Raw genomic sequence first — 13,852 nt, forward strand, 5'->3', positions numbered from 1 at the left:
CACCACCAGTACAGAACTTGCCACGTCGTACGGTTTCTCTTAACAGAATGTAAAGATTTCCGTCAGGTGGTTTGTTCGCAAAGGGTGCGTCAAACGCACTGCAGACTGCTGGAGTATGTAAATCCTATCGTTAACCATCGTTATCTGAAAATAATGATGCTTGCGATGGTTTGCTCCCTGATCTGAACCTGACACTACTTACTTTGAAAAATCATAACTCAAGAACGAAGCATCGTAGAAACAAAGTTTTTTTAATGAAGCAAATTTTCTCACAAGTTTCTCACAAAATTTTCCACAGTTGAGAAAGTTCGTAAAGAAAAGCTGGAAAAACTATGCCTGAACTCGTGGAAAATTTTCGAAAAAATATTTTTGAGAAGGTTATTTTATAAGCTTTAATCGCTGAAATTTTTGGAAAGCACTTTTTTTTCGTTTTTGAGTAATGGTCAATTTTGTTGAAAAATGTCCAAATGTGCCATACAAGGCTTTTCTTTGTAAAATCATAACTTAAGAACGAAGCATCGTAGAAACAAAGTTTTTTAATAAAAATGAAAGCAAATTTTCTCAGGAAAAAAAATATGAAGTGGAAAAAGTTTTCCACAAAATTTTCCGCCGGTGAGAAAACTCATAAAGGAAAGCCGGAAAAACTATGTCCGAACTCGTGGAAAATTTTCAAAAAAATATTTTTGGGAATGTAATTTTGTAAGCTTTGATTGCTTGCTGAAATTTTTGGAATGTACTTTTTTCTCGTTACTGAGTTATGGTCAATTATGTGAAACTGACCATGTAAGCCTATATTATATGGTCATTTTTTCACAAAACTTGCCATAACTCAGGAACGAAAATTAAGTGCATTCCAAAAATTTCAGCGATCAAAGCTTATGAAATTACCTTCTCAAAAATATTTTTTTTTAATTTTCCACGAGTTCGGACGTAGTTTTTTCGGCATTTCTTTATTAATTTTCTCAACGGTGAAAAATTTTGTGGAAAACTTTTTCCATTTCATATTTTTTTTGGATTCCTGAGAAAATTTGCTTTCATTTTCATTTTCAAACTGGGTTGGAACTGGATGAGATCACAGTTTCAACCCCAATCCGACTTCGGTCAAAAAAAAAAAAACGGCATGTGATTCCAGCAAGTTCCAACCCAGGTTGAAACTGGATTGAAAAGAAAAACGGCATTACTATCTACGAGATAGTGATCTGAGTCGATGCTGGGACAAAAAGTGTCGGACATCTACCAGCACATGGTCGAGTTGGTTGCAAACTTCGTTGTTTGGGTGCCTCCAGGATATTGTTGCGGGCACAAAATAGGTGCTACTAATGTCCATTCTCATGGCAGCAGCAAAGTTGACTTATCTCAGGCCATTGTCGTTTGTAACGGAGTCAAAGTTCTCTGTACCGATGATTGGATGGTCTCTCTTCCGACCTGTGCATTGCACAATGGTTTATTTTCCCATTTTCACGCTCTTAATTAATAGTTCGTAAGATTGAGGAAATAGAGCAATGGTGTCTTCGGCAAAGTTGACGAGAATGACCAGCGCCATCTTTTGACAGTTAGAGTTTTCGGATCAATCCCCCTAAAAGTGAGATACAAAATTATGTTTTTTAATTTGTTGAGATAGAGGGTTGACGTCTTCGGCAAAGTTGTAGCAATTTTGATTCCAAACAACTTTTCTGAAGACGTCAATGTTGTATTTTTTACACCAATGGAGACAGTGTTGCATTTGAACGTGATCAATTTGCGTTCATGTTCAAATTCGGCACGCTGCGATCAAAACGATTTGAACATTGTTCAGTTCAAAATTTGGAACGCGTGTGAGCTCGAAATTGAACGCACCTTGAACAATGAGCAAGAACTGCACCAGTATAATGCCAACATGGTAACATGGTACCCTGGTACCCGCTAAACTGAAATGATCATATTTCTGCCATTTTTTCACCAATTCTTGCAATCCGGGCTTATTGGATTCAGAACCTGACCTTCTATTGTGAGGGGGAACCGGTCCGGTCACCGTGGATTGCGGATAATCCGTTTTTCGGTGCAGAATCTTAATGACCGATGCCACAATGTCGTAGGTCGTGCACATTTTCCGTGCAACAACGAGGGTATACAAATGCGCCACAAAATCCTAGGAGAGAAGGATATGATGACGCATCCAAGCATGCAAGGACCAAGGCGTCGTCACCCCGGACGTTTTGATCCGCTCCCTTCCCAACCCCACAATGCAATGTATGTACGTATTACTAATATGGTATTAGGTGGTACAGTAAAGGGCCATGTTCCAAGAAGTCTGATTTCTACGGAACTCTGGACGACTGGGCCGATTCATTAGCTTTACATATCGATAGAATAGTGCATTAGAACATTGAACCGAATGGGGATCTGAACGGACGTTCTTGAGCAGTGTAAAGCTCTGACACGCAAGTTCAATGTTTACTGCGTTCACGTTCAAAAAATTGAACGCGTTCAGTTCATTTTTGGCTCGCGTTCAGTTCAAATGCAACACTGAATGGAGATAGAGGCCTGTGTTTGAAAGTTAGCTCCAAAACACGTTTTTAAGTCAAACATACATTTGTTGAATTTTTAGACCCATACAATGTTCTGCAAAGTTGTATGTATCAATAAAATACGCAACTTTGCCGAAGACATGGAAGCTGTGGGAATTAAATTAGACAAGTTACAGATAAATTTATGATTTTTTTCATCCACTTTTAGGGATAAATATCTTTTTTAGGGGCAAAAAGGTGCAGCTGAGGATACCCTTATCAGAAAGTACATCCAAAGAGCTTTCAAATAAGGGTTGGTTTGTTCGTCCACGATCGTCTACTGAGGAAATATGACCATAATAAAAAATGTCCATATTACGATTTACCTGCATTTAAATCTACGTTGACAGTAAATTTCATGGCTACTATGATCGAATAATAGGTAGCCTTCTCTAAGCTGATTTGCGCAACAGTCTTGATTGTTTTAAATACCAAATTTGTTCTAAAAAATGTTTTCCACAGCCTTTTTATATGATTTCTACTATTTAGTACAAATCTCATGATTAAAATATTAAGATTTATCGCGGTTTCATACGCTCTCACAGAGTAAAACAACTCACGAGTTCTTTTGTAAAGCAATTTGAAATTTTATATGAAGAAAGTCAACACAATGAACTTTTATTAAGATAAGACGAAAGTGGGTTTAACTTATATTTCATCACAGTAGCCATGAATCTTTCTGTCAAAGTAGATTTGATTGCAATTAACTCGTTGTATGGACATATCTCATATCTCCTCAGTAGACGATCGTGGACGGACAAACTAACCCTTATTAGAAAGCTCTTTAGATGTACTTTCTGATAAGGGTATCCCCAGCTGCACCTTTTTGCCCCTAAGAAAGATATTTATCCCTAAAAGTGGATGAAAAAAATCATAAATTTATCTATAACTCGTCTCATTTAATCCCCACAGCTTCGATGTCTTCGGCAAAGTTGCGTATTTTATTGATACATACAACTTTGCAGAACATTGTATGGGCCTAAAAATTCAACAAATGTGTTTGACTTAAAAAGCGTGTTTTTGGGGCTAACTTTCAAACACAGGCCTCTATCTCCATTGGTGTAAAAAATACAACATTGACGTCTTCAGGAAAGTTGTTTGGAATCAAAAATGCTACAATTTTGCCGAAGACGTCAACCCTCTATCTCAACAAATTAAAAAACATAATTTTGTATCTCACTTTTAGGGGGATTGATCCGAAAACTCTAACTGTCAAAAGATGGCGCTGGTCATTCCCGTCAACTTTGCCGAAGACACCATTGCTCTATTTCCTCAATCTTACGAGCTATTAATTAAGAGCGTGAAAATGGGAAAATAAACCATTGTGCATTGCCGTCACTTCACTGATGAAAATCACAACGTCTTGTGTTGCATTCTCCATAGGTCTTGTCTAGGCATTCGTAAAACGCATCCTTCACGTCATGTCGTTGGTCGTCGCATACAGGGGATAGACAAAATGATCGAGACATGCTAAATTTTCACTTTTCAAAAAACTAGCTGTAACTTTTTGATCATTTTGTCTATCCCCCGTGTACATTTATCAGGCTGTAGTATTGCCTCGTATCCTCAATACGCAGATCCGCTCGTTGATCGGATTCCACATCATAACTCGCTTCATCTGTTTTCCGATCACTATGAATGCGACCCCATGTTCTTCCCTAGGTTCTGCCTTATCGCTGCCGCTGCTATTGTTGTAGGATGTGTTGGCGACGGGATCCGGCGTTGAAAGGCTTCGACAGGCTGCAGACGGGCTTGGTCGTCTATTGGCTACCGCTTTTGATTTGTATGCAGATGGCCCTGAGTTCAATCCCTGGCCTGTCCCTTTCCTCCTACTTTGTATATTTCCATGTACTTTCTCTCTCCTTTCTGGATCCAGCGATGGGTATGAACGAGCATGTGAATGTACTTAGCTTACCAGTCAGACGTAGGACCGAGTGTCCTCTGTGCGTCTCCAGTTCCGCACTTTGCGAAGGGTCCGCAAATCGTCCTTCACTTGACCGACCCACCTAACTCGCTGCACACTACATCTTCTTGTACCGGTCGGATGGCTCTCGAGAACTGTTTTGATCGGGTTGTTATTCGACATCCTGATGACGTGACCCGCCCACCGAAGCCTCCCGATTTTCGCGGTGTGGACGATGGTTGGTTCTCTCAGCAGCTGATGCTGCTCGTGGTTCATTCGCCTTCTCCAAGTCCTGTCTTCCATCTGCACTCCGCCATAGATGGTACGCTACACCTTCCGTTCGAAAACTCAAAGGGCGCGTTGGTTCTCTGCATGTAGGGTCCATGCTTAGCGCCCATAGAGGACTACCGGTCTAATCAGCGTTTTGTAGATAGTTAACTTCGTGTGCCGGCGAACTTTGTTCGATCGTAGAGTTCTGCGGAGTCCAAAGTAAGCTCGATTTCCTGCCACAATGCGTCTTTGAATTTCTCTTCTGGTGTCGTTGTCGGCGATCACCAGTGAGCCCAAGTACACGAATTCTTCAACCATCTATCTATCTCACCACCGTCGATAAGCCCTTTGCCACCGTGTACTCTGTCTTCGACACATTAATGACTAATCCGATTCGCCTGGCTTCATTCTTTAGTCGGATGTACGTTTCCGCCATCGCCTCAAATTTGCGATCTATATTATCAATATCATCAGCAAAACCAAGCAGCCGAACGGACTTCGTAAAAATCGTTCCACTCGTGTTTATCCCCGCTCTCGCGATGTTAAACAGCAAGCATGAAAGACCATCACCTTGCCGTAGCCCTCTGCGAGATTCGAAGGGACTCGAGAGTGTCCCTGATACTCGAACTACGCACATCAATCGATCCATCGTCGCCAAGCCCAATCGTACCAGTTTATCCGGGAATCCGTATTCGTGCATAATCTGCCATAGCTGTTCTCTATCGATTGTATCATACGCCGATTTGAAATCGATGAACAAGTGATGTTTGGGCACGTTGTATTTGCGGCGTTTCTGCAACACCTAGCAGATGGCGAACATCTGGTCCGTTGTAGCGCGTTCACACATGAATCCAGCCTTATATTGCCCCACGAACTTTCTTGCAATCGGTAAAAGACGGCGGCTGGGACGGCGGCATAAAATTTGAGAGAGTATCTTGTAGGCCCACAATCCAACTTGCCGCCCTTTTTGTGGCTGGGACACACGATACCTGCCATCCATTCTTCTGGGAATACTTCCTCCTCACAAATCTTAGTAATGACCAAGTATAGTGCTCTCACTAGTGCTTCTCCATCTTATTTTAGAAAGCTTGGTAGTTTATCTGCTCCATCGGTTTTGTTGTTTTTCAACCGGCCAACTAAGGAGGACTCAATCTCTTGGAGGTTAGGGGCCGGAAGTCTTTCGTCCTGCGCACATTCTCTTAGATCTGTTACTACGCCACCTTCGGTACTGGCAACGTCGCCATCAAGGTGGTCATTGTAATTCTGCTGCCACCTCTGGACTGCCTCACGCTTGCTCGTGAGAAAATACCCGTGATTGTCTCGGCACATGTCGGCGTGTGACACAAAGCCTCTGCGTGAGCGATTCAGCGTCTCGTAGAATTTCCTGTGTCCTTAGCGCGGTGCAGCTCATCCATCGCCATCCTGCTAGCGCTTCTTCCTGCGGAAGACTGTGTTCTACCTGTTCCGCGCCTGCCTATAACGTGTCTCATTCGCCCTCGTATTATGTTGCAACATGGGCGACTGCATTCTTCTCGTTTTCAACTGTTCACATTCGCCGTCGTGCCAGTCGTTTCTGTGATTCGGAGTCGCGAAGCCTAGTGCTGCAGCCGAGGTAGGCTCAGTGTACCAGTTATGGCTACAGTACTTCAAATTCGCCATAGTTGATTTTCAACCTTTAATGATGCAAATCTACAAGAAAAAAATCGTGAACAACATATCACGATCACAAAAGATGGCAGCAATCATTCAAACTTCACAATTTGATCAAATTATGATAGAAATAATTTATGTCCCTTAACTTTTCGGCTTCCTTGCACCCTATTTCGCCATAGTGTACCAGTTATGGCAAACCCTGTAAGGAATGCATGTAAATAGTGCGAAGTGGAACCGAAATTAACAAATGTGTCCATAACTGGTACAAGGTTCCTATAATTGGCACAAGCCGTAATAAATACTAAAAGTAGTTTTGGCTCAGTTAGTTTATTTTTCCTGTAAAGTATGGAAAGTACACAATCATTTGACATATTGGAAACATTCGTCGGTCTTCTTCTTATATTTGTAGAAATAGTTTTCCTTAGGTAGTGCGATAACTGGTACAGGCACCCTACTACCTATGGCCAAAAATAAGTCTACGTAGTTTATGGACAGCGTCTAAGGACGTTACGCCAAGAAGTAGTAGTAGTAGTAGTAGTAGTAGTAGTAGTAGTAGTAGTAGTAGTAGTAGTAGTAGTAGTAGTAGTAGTAGTAGTAGTAGTAGAAGAAACATACTTGAAAAAAAAACTATCCTATTTTTCTGCTGGTCGACTTCCGAAGCGCGCAGTATGCAATGTTTGAAGGCCACTTTATCACCACTGCCGATGGCAGTCACAGCACGTAATACCTACCTACGCCACTATCTGCGGATCGGATTTTAAAATTCATCCGATCCTACTCGGTCGGTAACGATGCAACCACACGATTCCACATGGTGTAGCTGGAATACGCACGTTGTTGGTTAGTTATGTGCAGCGAGTGTTTTGCGCATTTTCGGTCAGACCATTTCACTCATGAACTGCACCACAAAGTTCGAGGAGTGTCCAACAGGCTGACCATCATCATACAGGCAATTTTATTACCTTTATTTGTTTCGAGCTGCGACGCGACGACGGGCAATGGGATCCCTTGTGTCTCGTCGACGACGCTCTCTTCTTCTCTCGAATTCAATGTTAGGAAAGGCGGCGCGCCGTCCGTCCGCGGCTTGGTGATTGTAACACTCTGCTAAATTTAGTTTCTTTTAGGATTTACGACGACTGTTCGCTTCTACTTAGCATTCAAATGTAAACTGAGTGAAATATACTGACTGTTTGGTTACTGCCGGCTATAAATAGCATTTTATTTATTCAACCAATGTCATCTTGTGTTAGCTGATAAGGGTGTATACCACTAGAAATGCGCGAATATGGCACGGGGAATACTCTTCGATGCAGGACGGGACACTCCGCGTCTAAATTAGCCCGCGATAATCGATCATAAAGCGACTGTCTGGTGTGGGTATTTTCGATGGCGGCCACATTTGAGGATTTAAAATGTGGCACGATAAACCAGTTGGTTTATTTTGAATGACATTTGTTCGTTACGATAACACTTCCTAGGTGAATTATGAGCTTTGTATAATTGATAGGTATATATTATCTGCTAGATGCTATCATACTGTGCGTTTATCTGCGGTTCACAGGAGTTCCCACTAGAAAACCGAGTACCTACAGGCGGTCAGTGCTAAGTGCTCGGATGGCTACAGCCATCTATCGTATCGACTGGTCGTCACAGGATTAGCACAGTTCATCCCCAAGCAACACACATGTTATATAAGAGTTTCGACAGCGCAAGTTTTGGTTGTACAGATGTTAATTTTACGTAATTCTAACATTGTGTTGGAATAACGTCAAATAAACTTTTATACAACCAAAACTTGCGCTGTCGTAACTAATATATAACATGTGTGTTGCTTGGGTCCCGTATAACGTCATCATGTCTCGACGCTGAACCTTCAACACTCCAACCGCTAAGAAACTGGCAGCGTATTCCTAGAGCATTTGTCTCCTTTATAGGGGAATCCTTTCGATTGCCCGCCATCGCCTTGACCTGTGGCCAGATCAAATTTCTGTCGACTTTCTTCGACTTTCTTCTTCGAATTTCTGTCGACTTCTTTGTTGAGACGACGCACCATAAGCCTTTAGGCCTGCCTATGTTGCGATGTCCTGCTGGGCCCTAATATAACGCTTGCTTGATGTTTTCGTTTCCGTCCCTACGAAGAGTGTGGCCGTTCCCGGTTTCTGACGTCATCGACGATGGAGCTCCACGTTAGAGTTCAAATTGAAAGACCACAAAGCACAAATTATATACCGCAGGCATCTATTTCTGAAGACCTGTAGCCGTTGAGTGTTCTCCACTGATACACATCAAGTTTCCACACATTTCTAGAACTCGCAAAGACAGCTGGAAGGGTTGACCGTGTTTACATCCAACGATTTGGTCTTATTGACGTTGATGTTGAGAGCTTCTGCCGAGGAGCGATCGGCAAGATCATCGAGCTTACTTTGTACAGCAGAGCGCCGTTGAGCTAAGCGAGCAACGTCATCAGCCAGTTCAAAGTCATTTAGGTACTCCATGGTAATGGGCTGCCACACCAACCAACGATTTGGTTAACGATCAGTCGTTTTGACGAGAACCAAAAAGCGCTTATGGGCTACGTTTTTGGCTCCTAGTGGTTTCGCTCGCTTCATCGCGGCTTTGCGTTTCTTCGCTACTCTATCTTCCCCCAGGTGTCGTCATCTGTGATCCACTGCTTTCTATGAATGCGTAGCTCTACCAAATTATTCACGCGATGAAGATGTTCTTGATTGCTCCCCTTTGACTTTCTACGTTTCCAACTTCCGGAATATCCACAGCATGGTTCTCTTGCTCCTCGATGAAGGATCTTGTCACTGCAGCGTCTTCCCGTCGGCGTATGCTGACCCGGCGCCCGATTTTCTCCCGTCCATGGTTCTTAGCAATGTGCAGCCGAATTAGGAGATGATGATCGCACGCAACGTGAAGGTGTAAAACCCTCTATGCAAAGTGGTGCGCTACTACCTTAGCTGCTCTTCCGGTGAAGGAGCATTTCATACTGGATGCTGGAACAGACGCAGATTGAACCGCACCTCGTCGGTGAACAGAAGCGTAGGGTGTAAATTCTCAATCTAGCTGAAGTCAGAAGAACAATCACGAGGCTATAACTCAATAATCACGGAATTGTGACTTCCTAAGCTTGTTATTTGGTGTTTGTTTCCCCATTATTAGCAATACCTTGAATTAATATAAAAACGTGAATACTATGATGATTGAGCAAAATACAATGATAATTATAAACATATACTTCTTATTTAACGGAACATATTAAACTATTACTCAGCGTCATTTTATCCTTTTACGTTGATCATCGCTGCGATTCAGCTTATAAAATATTCCACCGAAAAAAAAACTGAATTACATTCCCGGAACCGAATTAATCCCAGCACAGTGCCTGACGATGATACGACAGGATACCATAATGATGGGTCACTCTCGCATCCACCGCCCTCCCTGACAGATAACCAAGCTGCAGCTGGCTAAAAGCTTTGTAATGTAATAAAACTGCTATCCAGCAGAATGAAATGCTCCATTGAAAAATGTTTGCAGATGTGCTTCGAAAAACTTGGCGGGACAGTAATGCGGGTGGACGACAGTCATTCCCTCCTACTGGCTCAATTTCACTCTCTGGATGCAAGCTTGGTGCAAGAGATTTGCGAAAAAAAAATCCGTTTTCTTTGTTCACTGAAAATCTACACAAGGATGCAATTCGTGGGGTCATTGATAGATGACGTTAACCTTCGCGTACCCAACGTCTATTTCGGATGATTTTCGAATCTTGAATCAGCTATGAAAAAGGCATTTCCGAATCGATTTTTTTAAAGTCAATTGCATTCGATTCAGGTTTGTCCAAATTGTCAAGGACTACCATACGGAACCGGTTCACCCATCCGTTCCGGAGTTATTCCAGATTCCGTTGGGGTCATGACCGGCCGGAAAATGACACATTAATGTATTTGACTCTGAATCTATAGTTATTTTGGAAATTTGCACATATTATACGTCAGGAATACAGAAACCATATAACTGCAAGGAACCATTAACTTGAAATGATACAATCAAGCAGCTTCATAAACCGGATATGTCCCGGGTGCCCCCAGGGATGTGGCCAAAGTGGCCATTCTAGCAACATTGTCAGAATCATTCATGCGGTACCTCGAACTTCATGATTTGTCGAAACATGAAGAAAAATAGTCCTTCCATGCTCCTAAGACCCCTCGGGAACGGACTGGTCATATCCGGAATGTTCCAGGTGCCCCCTGGAAAGTAACAAAAGTGGCCATTTCCACAATGTTATCGAAATCGAAATCCCGTGCGACACCTCTAACTTCATGATTTGTTGAAACCTAAAGGAAAATAGCACTTCTAGGCCCTTATGGCCACTTGGGACCGGTCTGGCCATACCCGGAATGTTCCGGTTGCCCTCCGGGAAGTGGTCATTTCTCAAACTCAGTCAAAATCAGCCGTGTGACACCTCAAACTTCATGATTTGTCGAAACATGAAGGATAATAGTCCTTTTAGGCTCCCATGATCCCTTAGAGTGATTCTGGCCACACCCGAAATATTCCGGATGTCCCCAGGAGAGTGGCCAAATTGGCCATTCTAGCAACGTTGGTCAAATCAATCGTGCGGCACCTTAAACTTCATGATTTGTCAAAATGTGAAAGAAAATAGTCCTTCTAAGCTTTTATGAACCCTCGGGAACGATCTGGCCATACCCGGAATGTTCCGGGTGCCCCCAGGGGTGTTACAAAAGTGGCCATTTCCACAACGTTATCAAAATCAGCCGTGCGACACCTCTAACTTCATGATTTGTTGAAACATAAAGGAAAACAGTCCTTCTAGGCCCTCATGGTCCCTTGGGACCGGTCTGGCCATACCCGGAATGTTCCGGATGCCCTCAGGAAAGGTGTCATTTCTCAAACATTGTCAAAATCAGCCTTGTGACACCCCAAACTTCATGATTTGTCGAAATATGAAGGATATCAGTCCATTTAGGTTCCCATGACTCCTTATAGTGGTTCTGGCCACACCAGAAAAGTTCAGGATGCCTCCAGGAAAGTGGTCAAAATGGCCATTTCCACAACGTTGGTGAAATTAATCGTGCGGCACCTCAAACTTCATGATTTGTCCAAACATGGAGGGTCCTTCTAGGCTCTTATGACCCCTCGGGAACGACCTGGCTATACCCAGAATGTTCCGGGTGCCCCCAGGAATGTGACAAAAGTGGCAATTTCCACAACATTGTCAAATTCAACCATGCCACACCTCAATCAACATGATGTTTAGGCATAAAAAATAGTCATTCTAGGCCCTTATGGCCCCTTGGGATCGGTCTGGCCACACCCGAACTATTCCGGAAGGCCGCAGGGAAGTGGTCATTTCTGAAATATTGTCAAAATCAGCCGTACGACACCTGAAATTTCATGATATATCGAAACATGAAGGAAAGCAGTCCTTCTAGGTTCCCATGACGTCCTGGATACACTCGAAATGTTTCGTATGTCCTCACTCCCTCAACTTCGGTCAAATCAATCGTACTACACCTCAAAATTCAAGATTTTCCGAAACATGAAGGAAAATAGTACTTCCAGGCTCCCATGCTCCGCCATATCAACAATGTTATCAAAATCAACCGTGTGATTTCTAACTTCATAATTCGATGAAGCGATGAAGATTCTGGAGAACTTCAAGCATTTGAAACTTAACCCGAAATGTTCGAGATGCCATCTTTACAGTGCTGTAGTTTTTTTTTTTCGAAAAATAAAATCGAATAAAGAAGATTGAGAGCAATGAGTATTCGGGATCAATCTGGTTGCATAGAATATGCCCCGTAACGTGGGTAGATCACCTTAGAATGGTGCGTTGCGGCGTAAGATCTACCACCACATCAAATTTCGATCTTGTTAATGTTTTCATGCCTTAAGTGGCCGATCAGTGGTGAGCAGACATTCCAAGATCGAGATTTGATGTGCTTTTTAATGTTTTGTTGCTAATCCATATTTTATTTCAGGAGTAATCAGGTAAATGTTTTGTTTATAAATGCTTATTAATCAAACACAACACACACTGACATACATTACATGTACATATCTCATCATATATTGGGAAAGGGAGGGACCATCAGGGCACCCGATTGAAACGATTTGGACAGGAGCTTGGAACTGCCTCCTCCTTGTTGTTAACATTTCGTGGATTGAGGGCGGGCTCTTCGACCCCATCTATTGGAAGTATTCTGTCAATCGAGGGCTTGATTTTGCCGTTGTTCGTGAGAGCTTTCTTCTGGAAGGAGATTATTTTCCCCTGACGCGGTTTTCGTGCAAGTGTCTCTGCTTGCGGTTCCGCACAACCCTTTTTGGCCCTTCATACAGGAGAATGACTGACCACTAACAACAGCACAATCTTGATCAAATCGCTTTTCAGATTATTTCAGTGCTATAGGCAGCTGCCTTGCTACAATAGATGGTAGAACAATATCATCATATCATATCATCAATCTGGTTGCATAGAATATGGTTCGAAGAATTCACAAAAATGGTGATGATTACAGTGTTGAGAGCATCAATCGTGAAATTGAGATATAAGATTTTTGAGACATGAATAGAATGTTGTATTTGAATTCAGGATGCCGGGTAAATTACAGAACTTCAAAAATAACGTTAATTGTTAAACTTTTAAATTTTCATATTTCAATCGTTTGCAACATTCATTTTTCTTCGCTAGCACAGCATTTGCAAAAAATTGTTTGCATAATTCCGCTTGTTCCATGTTCTCTACAAATTGCCTTGAGACATGAGGAACATTTAGTATGAATTTTCACATCCTTGGATCGACATCAGTAAAAAGCCTTTTTTTCCGAACGGATACGAATCTGAAATCAGGATGCAAAACCCTCTTCTGTAAACCCTTATAAAGTTAGCACAACATCAAATTAGTAGTGTAAGAATGGGTTTTGCATGTAATGTTTGAACACTTATACCGCATTCAATTCACCACTGGACTATGCACTCAGTCTTCATAAGTGTGAAAGCATAAATAAAAATGTGCGTTTGCATCAAATCAACTTGATGTCTTCGGCGCACTATTTCTACGATCTATGCTGAATAAGTGCTCTGAAGACACCGAGTTGATTTGTTGCAATCGTGTACTTTTATTTGCGTTTTCACACTTGTGAAAACTAGTGCGATAGTCCAGTGGTGAACTAAATGCGCTATATAACAATAGGACAAATTATCGTTACTCGAACACATAAAAAAGTCTTTGTCAACGGAAGATAGTCACCATACATTTCCTCATAACTTTTCAGATAAGCGGAAATTTTATCGATTACATTGCTTGACAAACCGAAAGGTTTTTATCGTTGTTTTGCATGTTCAAGGGTCAACTCCAGTCCAGAAATTTACATTTCAAGCCAGTCCAGAAATTTACGCTTTCTGGTTTTATCGTTGCGGTAGTAATTAGGGTTGGCTGCTGTGAACAGAAAGT

At 42.2% G+C, this 13,852-nt stretch overlaps 1 protein-coding gene across 20 annotated transcripts in view; it reads left to right on the forward strand.

The window, feature by feature from the left end:
* Positions 1-13,852, forward strand: part of LOC109409392 (receptor-type guanylate cyclase Gyc76C) — a 229,458-nt gene that overhangs the window by 33,591 nt on the left and 182,015 nt on the right. The window lies entirely within an intron of this gene.

This window comes from Aedes albopictus, chromosome 3 (assembly GCF_035046485.1).
Source record: "Aedes albopictus strain Foshan chromosome 3, AalbF5, whole genome shotgun sequence".
Taxonomy (NCBI): domain Eukaryota; kingdom Metazoa; phylum Arthropoda; class Insecta; order Diptera; family Culicidae; genus Aedes; species Aedes albopictus.